Genomic DNA, 13,895 nt, shown 5'->3' with positions numbered 1-13,895 from the left:
CTTATGTTTCTCTGCTAGGTCCCTTTTGATTATAAGATATAGTGAGCAACTGATTCTGACAACAGAATGTTATGTCCCTCATAGTTACAATTTAGCTCAGCACTTAAAAAAAATATTAACATTTTCATAGGAAATCTTGATTGACAGTCAAAGCAAAATATTTTCTTTTTTATTAAACTTGGGAGGAGTAATTTAGGAAGGAGGAGTCATCCTTGCAAATGAATATTTGAACCTATGCTTGTTTTGATTAATTCTGATACGGGTTTTATTTCATTGGGGTTTTTTTGGTTTGTTTTTGTTTTTGTTTTGTTTTGTTTTTTTTTTTTTTTTTTTGTTTTTTGTTTTTTAATGCCTAGAGCATGCTCCTCTTCTGTTTTTTGTAGTATGACTGATGTATTCAAATGCAAATAACATGGAAGTAAATATTTCACATGTCACAAAAACAGAACCTAAAGTGTAATTTAAGTTAGGAAACTTATGGAAGTTGTCTAGTAAATCTCAGAGCTCATTAAAAAAAAACCCTGAAACATCAACATAATTTTGAAAGACTAATTGTTTAATAATACAAGTTATATTATAAAGAAATAAATCTTACAACAGGAGAACTATTATGTGTATTAATAATGTCCATATATGTAAAAAGGCTGCTCTAAAATTCTTTTAAATTAAACATGAGAATCTAACAAAGATAAGTCTGATCAACTTAGTTACTTCTACAAAAACTGCATTGAAATTTTTATTGGCTCCTGCCATCTACTGCATGGTGTAGGGAATGCAGCATAGAAATGTGAAAACCTTGCAAAGTGTATTTGCTGACATGTAATAAATATTGTCCCAAATTTCTAACACTTTCAAAGCTTAAATATCCTGCATGACATGTTTTCCTCACCTCTTTGTATTCAGAAAAACGTTTTCCAGCATAACCTTCATTCAGCACATCAGAGTCACTGTGGTACTCTGATGCGAGATGCGTGTAAAGGCTGACAAAGACTAAAAAAGTGCCCACAGCCTGTAAGGCTGCACAAGTCCTGGGGGGAACAGCAGTCACCTTGGATTATGTTCATGGATCAAAGCTCTGCAGACTGATTGCACCTGATCTGCACCCCACTTCAGACTAGCGGTGAAGTCTGGACAAAGCTGTCCTGAAGATAGAACATAGAGAGCCTTTGGTGTAGTGAGGCTGCTTACAGCCACGTCTCTTCTTTTTGGCACTGAAGACAAGAGCACACAGGTGGAGTCTGCTTCTTTTGTTCAGCAAGCTGATGAAGTTTAATTTCAGAAATATTGCTCAAAGCAAGCTTCAGTTGCATGCTATCAGTCTTAGAAATGCATCAGCTACTAAGGGAAGCACCCGTAAGATCACTTAACACTGTTCAGTTCAGAAACCATTGCCCCAGTGAACTTCATTTTTAGTAAAGAAGGCAACATCTGTGTACTATTTAGACACACGCTATTTTAAAAAAAGGGTGTTTGCCTTAGGCAACAGGATTAATTTCAACAACTTTTTGTAATCTGGTTAATGGGATCCAGCCTAAATATGCTACCTCTCAGGAGATTTTCATATCCTTGTGGGCATCCTTTCTATAACTGTCTTATGTGACTCCTGTCCATCTTCAACCAGCTTTAATTGATGGTTATTGTGAAAGTCAGAGGATGATTTCCAAGGCTGGTAGGCTGACAACCACCCAAACGGGCAGAAAGACACCAGAATCCCTCTTGCTGGTATGCAAGGCGCAGATGGCAGGACACTTGTGTCCAGGGATGTACACGGTGTGATCCAGGTGTCTCTGTCAGGGCTGGGGCACTGTTGGGAGTAGCACCAATAGCCCTAATGGCTCTGACCGGCTTCACCTGGGCCCTGCTGCCCTGCCGGGCCCGGGCTCTGCATTTTAACTCCGCCCCAGCCCGGGCTCTGTCGTGCCTGTGCCCATTCCCAGTTTGTCACGGCTGGTGCCAGGCGGGTTTCCAGCCCAGCTTTGGGACTGGCCTGTCAGAGAGTTCTCCCGGTGCCCTGGGCTCCCAGCTGGGCCTGCCCCTCTCCCTGGCTGCTCTGCCTGGCTCTGCCCTGCTGGCCTTGGGCTACCTGTACCTCGGAGCCCTGTGCCCTGGGGACCAAGCAGCTCTGGTCACCCTCTGGGTCATGCACAAGGTGCACAAATCCTCTGAAACTGCTGTGTCAAATCCCCTCTGCCCCTTCTAGACAGGGAACGAGGGGGATCAGCATCTCCCTTTCAAAGTTCAAAGAAATAAGCCTTGAGGTGCCTTCCAATCCAAACTGTTCTATGATTCTTCCTTCAACTTACAGCTTGATTTCTTCAACTCAGAGATCAGAAAATTCTCACCTAGCCTTTTGTTAAATTATATTGCACTAAATATGATGGAAATATTCGGTGATACCTATTGGCATCAGATGTTCTGCTGCAAGTGCTTCCTCTAAAAGCTTGCCGTAAGTCTGTGGGTAAAATTTTAATATATTTTGACTGACTACATCCCTAAAGAACCAATTCAGTGAAAAAGTGGCTATAGCTGCAGATGTGGTTCTTCCTGGGTCGAGGCTAGACTCTGTTGAAGGCTCCATTTTTTTCCCTGGCTCTAGCAAAATGAGATTCCTATGTGCATAAGACACAAAAGGACTTAAGGTCTATCAAGTCTTTGCTCGTGGCCTTGTCAGGAAATTGTAAGAACAAACTACAGTTCTCTCAAGACTAAGAAAGACAAGAAGATTAGAATTTCTTATGTCCCAGTTTCCTCTATATTTTGAATTCTCTTCACTATGAAATGGTGTTTCACAATAAATTTTAGATAGTAGGTGAACAGCAGACTTTTGCTAATTAAATTAGTTACTAAGTGAGAAATTGAATTCTGAATAATTTCTAACATCTGAACTTGCAAGAACCTTTCCAGGTTAAAGTTTCTTAGATGAAATTTTAGTAAATATAGTCTCCCTTTTCCATACTGTTTTTAAAATGTCTGCATTTCAAGCATTTAATCAAGCTATAAATCCTGTAATTTCTGTAACTGCTAAAAACTAATAGCAATTCAAGAAACATTGTTGAAACTTGTCTTAAGACCTACTGACTAACTTTATTTAATTGGGAAGTGGTAACAACTAGGAAAACCAATTTAAAATCCATCAGCATGATAAAAATTGTAACATAACTCAGAAGTCAGCTGCTGCTTTGTTTTGGTGGATGAAATTCAAACATGAACAATGTTTGTTCATCACTATTAAAATAGTAAATTTTTTTTGATGCTGCAATAGAGTGTGTAAGTGTGTGCAAGTCTGTCTGCATGAAAGTAATGTTGTCCTCTAATGATGGAAGCATTTTGAAACAGGTCAAGTCTCATATATTTGCAACCCAAGGAACTGGAGGACTGAAAAGAAAAAAACACAAGTTGCAAGTCAGAGGTAGTTCATGGTATTTGTCCTGCAGTTCAAGAGGTAATCTGGCTGCTTTGGGATTTCTACATGGTTTTGGATGTCAGTAAGGGCCATCAATTAAGTACAGAACATGCTTTGCAATTCCACTCTCTCCTCTGCAACAAAGAACTCTAAAATGTGAGAGAAGAGCCAAGAAAATCCCTTTCTAGCAAATTGGTTGTTTAATCAGTAGCAGAAATAATGAGCCCTAGTGACCTCCAGAACTGTGTCCCTAGATTTTCCTCCTTTCTTCCACTGTGCCAGTAGCTCCAGATCAATTGCTCCCCCAGTTTTACTTGCTTGGCTGAGCAAAGGGCAGCATGGTTTGCTGGGTTACTAGTTTGCAATTATGTTTGCACTGACTCTCTGCTCAGGACCTCCAGGCTCTCTCCCTGGCCAGCTAACACCTCTTAAATGTGTCTCTCCTCACGACCACATGGTCTTTGTTGCATAAGAAAACCAGATTAAAAACCCCAAAGCAGTCACTAAGCTGGAGGCTTTTATTTTAATTACTGCACTTTGAAATTTGGCCTTGTTTTGTCAAATGGAGAAACACTACTGGTCCTCTATTTTGTCCCTTTCCAGTAACTTGTAGGGAAAGTCACCACACTCAGATTTGTTGGGGATAATGCCAATAAGGTAAGCCCTCATTTCTGTCCTTCATAACACTCACAATATGTGATTTGAAAAATGTTATTATGCTATCTTTTGCATAAATAGGATTTCCCCTTCAGGATCACCACAATTCTAAAAGACAAAGGAGGAGTGTCAATTTATTGCCCTGATAATTCTCTTGAAAATCTTCCTTTTCTTTTACAGCACACTGTGTGTCATCTGGTCACATAGTTTGATGAGAAATATTTATCAATATGTGTGAGGGATTGCAACAATTTTATGTGTCTGCACAGTGTAGGAAGAAGGCAGAGACTATCAAAGTGTGAGAGAATCTTGGTCTTTCACTTCTAATAGGATTTGAAATATTAGCATCCGACAGGTTTCTCCAATATCCTTATATGAAGTAAAGAGCGTTCATTTTAGATCTTTATGTTAAGATGTTTCTTAGGCTTTATTCCTAGGAGAGAACCAGTGTGTGGGCACTGGAACAACAAACCATTGTATATCAGCTGCTCAAGGGTAACTGAACTTTCTTTGATAAATTTGAGATAGCTCATCCCAAACTGACTTGTGTATGTTAAGCCAGAGATTTGTAAAAATAAAAGATGTGAAATATTTTTCCCTACCCAGTACTGACTATTAATTTAGTGAATCAGAGCTGACCTACTTGGGTCTGTGTACCATGCTCTCCCTTCAAAAGAGCTCACATGAATATGCTTTCTGGTTACAACTTTTGACTTCTTCCTTTTTAAAAATCTTTTCAGTATTTTATTAATGTCCCAGAACTCTGTCAGTCTCCAGTCACACTCCTACTCTCTATTGTTTCTCTCAGTCTACAATTGTACACCTGCATGGTGATAACAATTCTCTCACCAAAAGAAGCACTGTATAGAGACTATTTCAAGGGACACTACACATTTATTTTGCACAGCTGCTCTCCCTTCCTGTTTTATTTTACACTCTTTGATTCTGCCAGTCTTTCCTCATATTAATTTCTGGTATAGGTCTGTGTGTTTTATTAAAAAGAAAATATATCATTTTCAGAGAACTTACTGAGTTCCTCTTTACTATCCAGAAGGATGGAGCAGCAACAAAAGGAAATTACTGACCTGTTTTGTAGATGAAACACAGTAGTTTATAACTTAACCACTGGGTCTTCTAAGGACTGATGTAGCAGCAAGAATTAAATTTGTATTGCCCAAGAAAAGTTTATGTAGATGACTGAGTCATATTTTAAGAGGTTAAGGGCTTTGGCTCTAAAAGCTTTTTGTACCAGAAGTATTGCCTTAAGCTTTATTTTTAACTTAGTATTCTTTTTTTCTCAGAGCAAAAGAGGTTGCATATCCCTTGTGCATCTTTCTCACATTTCTGTGTTTGCTGATGGCAAACATGAAAGTTTCTTTCTGCATCTGATGACTCATAAAGTTGTTTCTTTGACTACTCAGCCATTGGCTTGAAATGCTCAAGAATCAAGCCAAACAGGAACTTCCTGTTTATACACCAAAGGATTTTTCCCCTTGTCTCTAACAAGCTGGTATTTCAATTGTCACAAGACTTTTCCCCAGACTGGTTTTATTCTTCCAGGAGTACATAATTCATCCTTCTAGATGTCCACAATTATACTATTTATCCTCTTAAAAAAAGGATTTTTTTTACATTCTATTGAGCTATATCAGATGGAGAAAGTGATCATCTGTGTGCTTCCAAAATCTAAAATGTGATCTGTTCTGCCCATCATGGTTTCATGACTTATTGGCCAAAGAATGGCAATTATAGGACGCTACATGCTAATTTCCTATACATCTGCCAGAAGGATACCATTCTTTTGGACATGTTTCTACTTCTGTATGGAAAAGGCCAACAGCATTGCACTGCAAGAATGACATTGTGTGTGTTTCATTGTGTATTACCAAGTACTCATCAAAAGCAACGATGAACTTAACTCACAGTGTTTTCCCAACGATTTTAGTCAGCTCATTTTCTGTTGTGGCATTGTACATTACCTATCCTAGTTTTCTGAAATTAGACAAGAGAGAAAAAGAGGACTAGCTATACTTACCTGGAGGCAGAATGCAAAGCTCTGTTTGTCAAAGCACACGAGAAATGCATTTCTGCAATATCTGAGAAAGAAACTCTCACAAAAAAAAAAAAAAAAAAAAAAAAAAAAAAAAAAAAAAAAAAACCAACATTGGTTGGGTTGCCTTCTTTCTTTATGGTTCCTACCCTTCTCTCAGGTTGGGGATTGTTCTCACAGTTGGAAGCTGTTAGTGTCAGTGTTAGCTGAAGTGTCAGAAGGTAGGAAAAAGAGGTAAAGTCCCTTTTCATGTTTTCCCTACCATGCTGTTTTTTACTTTCTTGTTTTGTAATATATGGTGCTGTATCACTGATCAGCTGGACTTTTCTGTTAGGTGGAATGAGAAAAACAACCAAAGAAAGCAGCAATAAGTAATACTTCATTTTCCAACAAAGAATTACATTTCACTGAATTGGAAATCAAGAACCAGAAACATAACATACCGCAAAAATCCTACTATAAGTCCATTTACAACTTTGGTAAAAGATGCCTTTGAAAACTCTTCCCTAAAGGACTTGTCTCTTATAAAGAGGAATAAAAGGGGAAGATGGCAAAAGAGAGATAGGGGGAGACAATGTGAGGTCTCAGAGTTACTTTTTATTAAACTTCATGTTGAAACCAAACTGAGAATTGGCAAAGCTTCCAGGAAAATTTAGCAAAGAAACAGCTTGCAGTAATCTACCAACCAGGGTTACTATGGCAATAGCAGTACACTGTGAAATTTAGTAGATATAATTTTCCATGATTCACTGTATATTTTTAGTTATTTTTCTTTTTGTTCTCTCCGGCTGATTTCCTCTCAGAAAAAAAGGAAGGACTGAATGGTTAGGTCATGCCCTCAGAAAAGTTAGAAAGGTGTCAGTTGATGCTTAAGTGAAGCTCTGGTGTTCTAGCCTCAAATGATCAACTGTCCTAAGGAAATCTTGGGGTCTCAACTCCTACCCCATCCATCTTATATTGAACCTTTAAGACTTCTGTTCCTTGCTTCTTGAAATCCTGCCATCCCTTGTTCACCTTAATTTACTTCCCTAATGATTCTTCCTTCTAGTTCACAGTCTGAATCACATGAATAATTTTTCTCCTTTCCTTTTTTTCAGCTATTATCCAAAGCTATTCTTTTCTAGAATAATGCCTCTTTTCATTGTCGCATGTTTTCATCTCAGGGTCTCAAAAATCTCCCATGCCCTCACAATCCAATTTCACATTACCCGCTGACTGATGCCCAGCCCATCCTTCAGCATCAATCTGCTCTTCCAGACAACTCCCCTCCGTTTATATACTGCCTGTGACGTTCCATGGTGTGGAATTTTCCTTAGTGCAGGTCAGGTGCTCTCTCCCAGCTTCTTGTGCAGCTCCTTACCAACAAAGCCTAGAAAACTGAAAAATCTTTGCCTTAGGGTAAGCACTATTCAACAACAACTAAAGCATCAGCATTGTTCTCACATGAAATCCAAAACACAGCACTGCACCAGCTACGAGGAAGAAAATTATCTCTACCCCAGCTGAGATCAGGACACACCCTACATGTCAGAATCCAAGTACACTTAGGCAAATAGAAATCTACACAGAATCCCAGACAATCACCAGAATGTGCTCATGCTACTACTACTTGACCTTCCTTGCTCTTCACCTCTGACCAATTCTTAGTAGAATTCACTTTTGGATTGTCAAGCTGCATTGTCAAAAGGACTCTGCAGAATCCCAGAAGATTCTCAAACGCTGGTAGCTGAATGATTGTGAAGCCAGCCAAGGATCACTGGCAATAACAGACAAGGTTTATTGGCAGTAACCGGGGATTGCTGGTAATAACATGCTATGGTTGGAGAAGGTGGCCATGCAGAAGTAGGGTAGCAATTTCTGTGACAAAAGTCCTTGTCCTTGTTACTGGAGATAAGCACAGCACAGTTCAGCACAAGTAGAGGAATGAGGCTGACAAGCTGGAATGGACTGTAGGGGGGATCAAGACCACCAAAGATTTCTGAAGCCCTCTGACCCATTTCCTAAAAGGTCTGAAAGAACAGACTGTGCATGATAACTCATTTGAAGAGAAAGCTAGAAACCTGTCTTCAAGGTGGAAAAAAACTATCCATAAAGTGGTAACTCATCAAGCCTGGGTGCACACCCCAGCGTGCTGGACACCCCATCAGCTGGACTGATACTGGAACCAGGACTGGTGATCTTTCCTTTCCTTTCCTTTCCTTTCCTTTCCTTTCCTTTCCTTTCCTTTCCTTTCCTTTCCTTTCCTTTCCTTTCCTTTCCTTTCCTTTCCTTTCCTTTCCTTTCCTTTCCTTTCCTTTCCTTTCCTTTCCTTTCCTTTCCTTTCCTTTCCTTTCCTTTCCTTTCCTTTCCTTTCCTTTCTTTCCTTTCCTTTCCTTTCCTTTCCTTTCCTTTCCTTCCTTTCCTTTCCTTTCCTTTCCTTTCCTTTCCTTTCCTTTCCTTTCCTTTCCTTTCCTTTCCTTTCCTTTCCTTTCCTTTCCTTTCCTTTCCTTTCCTTTCCTTTCCTTTCCTTTCCTTTCCTTTCCTTTCCTTTCCTTTCCTTTCCTTTCCTTTCCTTTCCTTTCCTTTCCTTTCCTTTCCTTTCCTTTCCTTTCCTTTCCTTTCCTTTCCTTTCCTTTCCTTTCCTTTCCTTTCCTTTCCTTTCCTTTCCTTTCCTTTTCCTTTCCTTTCCTTTCCTTTCCTTTCCTTTCCTTCTCCCACTGCCATGTGCTTATGTAGTAGTCAGGGACTAACATTAGGGTGAGGATTAGCATTAGGGTTAGCTTAGACCCTCTAACTTCTGTTGTTCCTTTTGACCATGAGCAACTAAAATTTTGGGTGTTCCCTTACCCTCAAGGGTGGAACATCGCAGCCTCGAAGTGTTTCAAGACTGGGATGGTGTGCCTGCTACACTGCTGAATATAAACATCTCTGTGAAGCTTCTATGAATTTTGCAAGGAAGATATAAATGGAAGGAGCAGCAAAAGTGCTGAAAAAGAGCAATTCTTTTGACCAGTCAAGACTGGGGAGGCTTACAAGGATCTGTGTTGGACTTAAATGGCCAGAACCTGGATACCCACCATTCTCAGCTCCTACATATTATCGTTTTTGCTACTAATAATAGCATACATAAATACAAATAAACACATCAAAGATAAGAAAACACTACTCAAAATAAAAGTTAAAATCATCCCAAAATTCATTTATTACAGCACAATATATTTATATATTCAAACTTCCTGCTGCAAGATGCAGAAAAAGGCAGTGGGTTTGTTTATGTATATTCATGAGCATTTAAAAGACCATGGTGCTTTTTTTCAAGACACAGATCATCAGTAGCTGGGGCTGTGGTGCAGTGTTATATAATGCAACTTTATGACTTCGTAAGACGTCATTTGCTTTTCCAGTATTTATGGGTTTCCTTTTTTCCTCTGTTTAGAAAGCAGAGTATTTAAAAGAAATACTTGCTTCATAGTGGGTTTTTACACCCACTATGTAGGATATACTAGATGCAATTTCAGTATAAAATATAGCAATTCTGATTGTCTTCTGTCACAGAGAATAGTAAACTAAAAATATCCTCATCTGTACCGTGGCAACAACCCTGTGTTCATGAAATGAGGTATTTCTTTCTCTGAGTATCCATGAGTCCTCACAATATGGGCATGAGAAGAAGTCAAAAGAAAAGTTTCACACTCCTAAGCAGCTCTCAGAAAATGCTGCATGCTTTGGCATTTTCCTGATTTTTGGGTGGTTAATGCAAAGAATCAGCACTCCTGGGGCTCCTCTGTAGTATCAGCACATCCTCATGGTGCAGCAGACTCAGCCTATGCAGGCTCAGCCTGCACAGTGTCTGCTGTGCTCCAGAGGGGCAGGTGGCACCCAGGGTGGGAGCCCTTGTCCAGCCCGCAGCACTGCTGCCCTGCTGCAGGCACCAGGCCTTCTGCTGAGAGCGCAGCACCACCCTTGCAAAATAATGGAGCCAGGAGTAAATTAAACAGCAACTCATCTGTGTCATTATAGCCGTTCATGGTTCTCAACATCTGTTCCATTTTGGAGATATTTAGAACAATCACTATAGAGTACTGCTGATGTAATTTTTGAACAGCCTTTTCCATGCATATAAGGTGTATCCCATTCTGCCAAATTAATTCTGGTATCTCTTACAGCCAAGACATTCAAGACTTTGATTTCCCACAGTGCTGTATGTTTTTCTGGCACCACCCTAATTCATATTTCCTCTTTAAGGTGTCTTGGACTGCTGCCTGTGGACTGTAAGTTCTTTTTTGGGTTTCATTGTCAAGATGTTCAAATTTTTCTATGGCTAAAATAATTAAGCCCCTTTTTTTAAATGTTACATTTGCAATTAATGCCAATATTGTATACCAATATCCTGTTCCTACAGTTGTCACACAGCACTTTCTGCTACATGAAGCTAGGACCTTTTAGGCAAAAATATTCAGGTTTTAACAGAGGAAAACATTCCAGAAATAAAAGAAAATGTGAAGTGTTCTAAAACAGAAGGAGTCTGAACTGTTCTTTCTATTCTGCATGGCTTGCCAAATGCAAAAATAGTATGTATCATACTTAGTATTGCAGTTTCCAAACTGTATTCCTTGCACTATCCAGCAGATGATGCTAATGTATTACAAACTGTTCTCTGTTCAATTTTAGTCAGAGGAAAGATGACCAGCTACAAGATGTAGTCTTGCCACATGCCAGGCATTCTTAAAAATTTTCAGTTGTCTTCTTTAATTCTTCTCTTTCCTGAAATGTATGAGTCTGTGTGTCAAGATGAGTTGGTTTTTTGAAAACTTTTTGTTACTAAAGGTTGACCTTTTCAAGTAGCACCTACCAATCTTTCATAACCCTCTGACATTCCAGTGTGTTTGATATATGTTTGACCATTTTCAGAAGTCCTTTGGCTATATTTACCATCTCTTTATTCATTTTTTATGACATACACCATAAGGTTTTCTGCTGTGTCAGGCATTTATTCCTGGTTTCAGACTGCAGTAAATAAGTGAAGTCAAATCCTTGCACTAAAGAGACAAAAACTAGAAAGGGAAATATACCATTCATGTATACGAATAAGAAAGGCAGAACTGAGTTTCCATTAATCTTCCAGGATACTCAGCTTTCTAATCTAAAACCACACTTTAATTATAGACTATGAAAGGAAGTTTTATAATCACTTCAACCTTGTGATGTATTCTGATTTTCTTAATCAGTGAGACTTGCTCCTAATTTCACAAGAAGCCTCCACAGAGGCATTTGGAGTTACTTGCAGAATGAAAATGCTACTAATCATATATACCAGAACCCAAGATTTTTCAGAGTGACAGTGCCTGAATAGCATTTATAGATATTGTGGGGTTTTTTTGCTGCTAAAAGGAACAGAGAATATAAAGAACAGGTTTTCCAAGGTGGTTGCAGGGGGAAAAGAATTGTATTTTCTTTGTTTGCTCAATCTTGTCCTCATTCTCTGAAGTGGTGGGATTACAGCCAGCCCTCTCCAGAAGCTAGGCACTAGTGACCAGCAGACCAGCACTTGTGGTCCTTCCAGCCATGGTATCCTGTTACCTGCCTGCTGAATTGCTGCACTACTCAGAGATGGGCCAAGGGGACCACATCTCAACTTCTGAGGAGAAAATAAAAACTAGAAAAGAAGAAATTGAGCTGTCTTTCTTTGGCCTTTATTTCTTTTCCTGTCTCTTTATTTTTTTACCTCTGCTCCTTTGGGAAAAAGTATGGGCCCCTGAGGAGAAGGAAAAAGAACCATCTTGCTTCCTGCAGTGCAGAGGGCTGATGTCTGTCCTTTCCAGACTGTGAGTCTGAGACTAATTAGACCATTTGGCTTTTCTTATACTCTTTTCCCCTCAGGAGGGCTGAGTTATATGAGAAAGCTGAAGCTTCTCATGTCACTCTGCAGCAGGCTCAAGGTCAGGCAAAACCCATTGCTGATAACTGTATTGCAAGAGTTTGGCAGCCTAGAGGAGATCTAAGAATAGGCTGCCCAACAATCATCTGGGGCATGAAGCAGACAGGACATTCAAGGTGTAGGCCTTATGGCTTGTGCGTCTTAGGGTAACAACTGGGGGAAAAGTTTTTACAAGTAAATCAGCACAAAACCCTTAATCAGAAGCCTATTTAGTCCTGTAAATCCTAGGGGCATAATTGTGTGATTGATTGTTGTAATGTCATTAAAGCAAAGGAAAACATTAAATCAGTGGGCGGGCAAATAGAACAAAGACCACACAGGAGTCACACGAGCTTTTTCTGTTTCCCTGGCATCAGTCACCAATAAACATACTTTAGCACCATGTGAAAGGAGAAGAGGAGGAAGTGAGAGAGGAAAAGAGAAAAAAATAACGCTTCAGCCAATAACACTTCATTTCCTTTGAAGAAGAACCACTTACTTGGCCAGAAACCTGCCTGAAATCTGGTTTTGTGATGTGCGAGTCCTGAACTTCATGCAAGTGTAGCAAAGATACTATATTAATGCTAGAGGTAAATCACTGAAGTACAGAATAAGTGCCGAACACTAATCTTTAACAATCTAAGTAAGGTCCTACCACAAGGTCCTGTTAGGTAGAGAGCTGGGGGGCTTAATAGAAGTGTTTAGGTTCTGCTGTTCAGTGATTGCCTCTCTGAAGCAAGAGATGTAAAAAACATTTTATTGAAATCTGAAAGAAAGGGGAATGAGAAAACACAGAGGGACCTTGCCTTTAGCCTTAGAACTGGAGAGACAAATATTAAAGAACTGGATGTGCTTTCTTTCAATTTGAATTTTGATACACCTACACCCTGGAGAGGGGCAGACTTTTTGTATAACTGACAGGGGTTTTAACATAGAAGTACAGCTGGATGATAGGAAAGAAGCTGCTGGTTGCTGTAGCTTAGCTTGATAGAATTCATCAAGGATGACTTTGCTTCCTGTGATGAGTAGGCACAGGAGACATTTGATTGCTACTGAGGGGGCTGTTTTTAATTCACTGGATACATTTGGGTTAAGAGGATGAGCTTTATAGGCCATCATATTAAAATAATTTGGAACAATAATCCAAAGTACTACAGGGAAGCTAGGTTTAGAGTGTGTTGATAATCAGGAAAGAAGCGTTGTAGTCAGCCTCCATAAAGTTGTGGTCAGAGTAGTAGGCACAGCTTTGCATGTGCACTACATTGTATGCATTAAGCCAGGTGTTTTTTAGTTTAGTAGAACAATTTTGCCTTAAAATGATTTAGCTTTAGGGTATACAAACATGAATTTTTGGGCTGAATGCCTGGGTCTGGAGAAACCTTTAGGTATAACAAAGATGCATCTAAAAAAGGCTGATAGTGGGAAATGAAATTAATTTCCAAACAATTAGCAGGAGTGCAGATATCCAAGAGGTGTTATCTAGAATGGCCATAATGTGGAAGGATTTTCTTTCAAGGTATTAGTTATTTCTTTAGGAAAAACTGAATTTTTACTGAAAAAAAGGTTTACAAGGCTTGCATTCAAAATTAAGTACTTAGCATTCCAAAGGAATACCAGGTTCCTTGTCACATTGAACAGTGCACAATAAAAGTACAAAAACTTTCATTTCTATCACTTCCTTTTGTATGCAATCTCTGCATGCCTAAATTACTTAGCAAATTGTACAGCTAGTAATCCAAGACTGCATGATTCACTTGTGAGACTTCAGGGGGATTGGAGCATACTGGGTAAGATATTGCACATTAGAATGTGAACGTTTGGGATCTCAAGAAGAACTGTAAATTTTCTAAACAGCTTAATGCAAGGAAAGAGTATTTACAGAGTTAGAA

This window comes from Vidua chalybeata, chromosome 6, assembly GCF_026979565.1.
Source record: "Vidua chalybeata isolate OUT-0048 chromosome 6, bVidCha1 merged haplotype, whole genome shotgun sequence".
NCBI classification, from domain to species: Eukaryota; Metazoa; Chordata; class Aves; order Passeriformes; family Viduidae; genus Vidua; species Vidua chalybeata.
The sequence above is the reverse complement of the archived record's forward strand: the minus strand, read 5'-3'. Positions refer to the sequence as shown.